This window comes from Salvia splendens, unplaced genomic scaffold (assembly GCF_004379255.2).
Source record: "Salvia splendens isolate huo1 unplaced genomic scaffold, SspV2 ctg368, whole genome shotgun sequence".
NCBI lineage: Eukaryota > Viridiplantae > Streptophyta > Magnoliopsida > Lamiales > Lamiaceae > Salvia > Salvia splendens.
The window spans coordinates 1-5,000 of NW_024599013.1; the positions used below are offsets into that span (position 1 = coordinate 1).

The window sequence follows — 5,000 nt, forward strand, 5'->3', positions numbered from 1 at the left end:
AAGGCCCCTGCAGAGAAAGGCTTTATCCCAGCGAATAGATGATGCTCAGCTCCGCACAACATAGGGATTGGCACACTTTCGGGAAGAACATAGAATAGTAGAGGATACAGCATGCAGAACACGGCGATCATTAGAATTCACGAATTAGAGATGCTGTAATATACTCTTTCCCATAACTTCTCATACCAGACCAACCCACTAAAATGCAAATAGGGATCAGAAATGTGGTCAATATCACGCAGAATAAAGAGATACCATCTATACCCAAATCAAAATGGATGTTTTCATAAGGAAGCCATCGAAGGCTTTCCACAAATTGAGATTTGGCCGTAGAAGGATCGAATTGTATCCGAAGAACAGGGGAATACAAAAAAGTAATAAGAGAGGCGCACAGACCAATCAATCGTATCGGTCGTATTCTTGAATTTGGAATGAAAAGAGGAGTAATGCTTCCTAGCACGGGAGAAAGAATAAGACCACTTAGATCAAAATACCATTGTTCTAACATAGAGTAGAATCGAAGATTGAAGAGATTAATTTACAACAGTAAAAAGATGGGCGCCTAATTCCAATACAATACAAGGGGTCTATCAGTGCAAGTCAGCTGAACACCGTGATTGATGAGTGGGTAGGTGGGTTAGGTGCACCTCTCGCCCAGTGGGAAGTAATGAGGCTAGTCTCCCCCCCCCTCCCCTGAATGAAAAGTATGGGGGCCCCCTTCCTCTAAGGCTCTAAGGTAGACCCTTTCTTTTTATTTTGAATTTCCAATAGAGAATCTTTCTAACTAAAAAAATCTCTCTGGCAAAATGCAATTCGTCGAGTTCAATCCAAGGTGCACCTTGCCTTTTTTCAGGTAGCTTTCTTACGCCTATTCAGCTAGTGGGGCATTGGTCATAGCCGAAATTCGTCGAAGGGATAAAAAGAAGAGAAAGAAAGGGAAGTTTTTTCTTTCTTTCATTCAATCCAATAAATAAGAGAACAAAGAAAGCACTCAAAAATGAAAGTTAGATAAAGAAGTGTCAGTAAGAACTAGCACTAGACTTCTTCCCCCCTTTCTACTTTTCCTCTCTCCTTTTGTGTTGTGCTTCCACCCGGGCTTTTCATTCTGTTTATAGAGACCCGAGGAGGAAATTGGAATCCAAATTCATGTATTGTATAAAGGTGAGGTACTTTCCCCGGCATACGAAAAGAAAATCCAGGATGACGGCTTTCCAAAAGAACGAGTAAGGGACGGGGAGAGGGATGCTCTCGAAACCAAACGAGACTAGAAAGAACATGGGAATTAGCACCATTCATATGATTTGTCTCGAAGAGACAACAAAGGGAAGCCCTCTCTCTATCTCGGTCTCGGTTTAGCATCATATATCGATCTGGAGAAAATTTGGATTGGTTGTAGTGCGGATTAAGGAGCAGCTCCTCCATACTGTGGCTGTGGAGGTGGGTTCTGTCGCCGCCTGATAGAGGCAGAAGCGGGGGCCACCAAGAGCTATCTGCATCGAGTCTTTCGATTGAAAGAGGAGGGAGACAATTCAAATGCCAGCGCAGAAATAGAAAGAGTCGTGCTTTAAAGTGGAATTCTTCTAAGATCCATTGCTCGATTTTGCTGCATGCTCTGCTCCCAAAATGCAGAGAAGACTTGCGAGGGCAGATCCGGGTTGGTTGGTCCGGAAAGTCATGGGAGAGGCGGGCTAAGTGAAATAATATACTATAGAATCTTATGAATCACGCACGGCACACTTTCTATATCTTCTACGTCTACAAGGTGAACAGCTTAGCTTACAGCACAGCGTGTTCGCCACCACACTGGCTGGCTGGTGCATTGGCCTTACTGTAATAAAGAGGTATGACTCTTCGATTAGAACGCTCCATATCTCGTGACACGCGGAGCGTAGCATTTTTTTTAGAAAGTCCGTATAACTTCAAAAGATTCATTCTTTATGAATCAAGTACCATTCAAAGATCAAAGAAAGGGTGCATTGCCTCTTTGAGTGAAGAAGAGAAGGGCTTTGTATAGACACTCTTGAGCCATGTTCGTCGCCCCCATTATTTTATTTTCATTTCGTTCTATTGATTGGTTCTAGCTCCAAAGAAGATATACATGGAGCTATGTCGACTTACGTACGTCTCGTTGACTAAACGATCAGGTATACCACGCCACGTATCATCCCCTCTTTCCATAGAGGAAAGAAAAAGAAAAGATATAGTGATCGTGCCGTAAGACCTTGTTCCTTTCTACTTTACGTTATTTTCCTCTGGTGGTGCCCTCGTGGGCACGTTCCTCTCTGGGTGGGTCTGGTCTAATCGAAGTCAACTGACTCACATGGAATAGGGGTGAGTTTTCACCGAGCTGGTCGCTTGAGTCTATAGGCTACCTCTCCTATCCGCTTTTCTACAAGGTCTACTTTCAGACCGGGCCAAGCCTTTAGGTTGTTTAAGTAGGTTTGGGCTAGGTCGTTGCGCTCCTGCCACCTCTTGTCAAAGTAGGCTGATGGGCAAGCCCCCGCCTGTCGCAATGGTGTGGGGCGTCAGAGGTCCCCGTGGCCAACTCGAAGGGGCTGAAGTTCGACGCAGAGCTTTTTGGTTGTTAAGTTATAGCAGCACTGAGCAACATCCAACAGCTCCAGTCCTTCTGGTTTCCACTAAAGTGGCTTAGAAGCAGCCCTCGAGGAGTCCGTTTATTCTCTCCGTCTGAGCTTTCAAAGATATACCGACCGTAGGGTATCTGACCATCAGATCCGACAGCTGTCTTCTAAGATTACCGACATTTCGGGTTTTCATAAATTTCACATAAGATAAAAGTTCTTTCATCATCAGAAACACCTGAATTTCCGACCTCTTGCCTTGCATTACCATAACGAAAACGAACATTCAAAAAAGAGATTGCTCTTGTGATTCGGATGAAGCTTTATCGGTCGAGGAAAGGAATAGCGATAGATTTCTATAGAGCATCCAGGAACAAGCAGATTCAATCGGACGACGAATTCTTGTCATGGTCCAAGGAAATCAAAGGTCCGCTTCCACGATTTCATCTATATGGAATCTCAACATATCAGAATAGCTTATATAGTCATGATTCAATTCATGAATTAGCTCACTATGAGGCTTGAGGCTACTACATTTAGAATATATATTCATTTTTATAATATATAATAATATAGTCCTATCATTCGTGTCTCTGTTACAACACGGCGAAACTAAATGGTTCGAATGAATGAAGAGAAAAAAAAGAAGAGATGTTTAGGCTGTACAACCTATTTTCCTGGGATTGTAGTTCAATCGGTCGAGCACCGCCCTGTCAGGCGGAATCTGCGGGTTCGAGCCCCGTCAGTCCCGACGGATTCAATAAATACATCAATTCATCTCTCCATTTTCTGTGAAAGGGGGACAGGGAGCTTCATATCCCAACGGGGGATCCTTTTTTTTTCGTTGCGCATTTCTCATCAAGGGGAGAATTTTTCATTACTTCAACTAGTAGCCGATTGATGGGAGAGAGACATATGTAGATTAGTACAATTATTATTGGCATATTCAGGATTCCAAGAGAGACTGGGTCTGGGTTTCGAATCCATGTAATGGAATAGATTACCATATCTTTCTCGGGAGCACATACACAAATGGAATTCATTTCTCGTACGAATACAAAATGAATTACCCTGAGTATGAGTAGAAGTAGAAGCCGTTTTATTTACAGATTAAACGATTTCCTTTTCTGGCTCCTCAATTACTAATTTTTTAGAATTTGAAAAAGAAATCTATCTCATTCAAAGTGCACCACTGAGTTTTGATATATGCGGTCCAGGTACTAATGAAGGAAGGAGGATATTAAACAAACAAGGATCCCACCATTTCACTCTTAGTCTTAGCAAAGGGTCCGAAGGAGAAAGATTTTCTATTTTTTTAGGGTCGTACCTATCCAATAATATTATAATATGAATGAACTCGCTATTCACTCGGTTTTTGGGTAATAATCATTATGTAGGAGAGATGGCCGAGTGGTTTAAGGCGTAGCATTGGAATTGCTATGTAGGCTTTTGTTTACCGAGGGTTCGAATCCCTCTTTCCGTAACTTCACCTAATTAACTATAGTCGAAGCCATACCCAATCGAAGATGTTATCCAAATTCAAGTAATTGTAGTAAAACCTGACCTGTTGACCCTTTGGCTTTTCCGGCGATACGAACGTATTTAAGTAATTGTCGTTCTGTAAGACCATAATGAAAACGCAATTTTTTTGAAATTCTAGACGAATACTTGAGATCTTTATATTATAGATCGGTGGCTTTTGGAAAAAGTCTCTTTTTGTCGAGAGGCACCCATCCTCGTAAAGGCGCTGTGGTATCTATCGAACTATCTTTCTCACCGCGGCTCGAGCAATCCGATTCCAGGGAATCTTCAATCGAGGCGTTGACTTAGATTCCATTCTCTTTTGTTTAGTTATAGAGGCTCATCTTTCATTGATAGGAATGCAGGTAACCGCACTTGGCATTCCAGACTTTTTTGCACAAGAGTAGCAATTCTTAGCCGCCTATCCCGGGGATAGGAACAGTCAGATGAGACCTGCTATTCATCGGCGAATTACTCACCGGGATATCAGATGGTTGAATAATTGCCCGCTCTTGGTCCGTCTACGAAGGGGTAAGAAAGGAGAGCAAAGCAGACTTGCCCGATTAGTACTATCATGACTCGATGCAAAAGGCAAGGGGATCTTGGAAGAGTTTTAGGATTCTTAAACCCGAAAGCATTGATTGAATGGCTTGTCGAGGACAGGTAGTTTATAGGCCTGAAAGAGATCTTTGCAAAGCAAATCCCCTTACCTTCCCACTACCCTTTCTATTCGTAGAGAGGTTACAACGACACCAGGCTTATAAGACTTCTTCTTCTAAGAATTAGGTATATGTTTTCCTGGCTTCAAGACTTGACAGCTTTTAGTTTCTGAGTGATACATAGATAGATATGTGTTTGGCAAAGGGAGTAATCTTCGGACAAGCTTGATTTAGGTCT

The 5,000-nt window shown here is 42.5% G+C and overlaps 1 pseudogene; it reads right to left on the reverse strand.

The window, feature by feature from the left end:
- Positions 1-6: 6 nt before the first annotated feature.
- Positions 7-554, reverse strand: LOC121789900 (annotated as a pseudogene).
- Between the last annotated feature and the right edge of the window lie 4,446 nt (positions 555-5,000).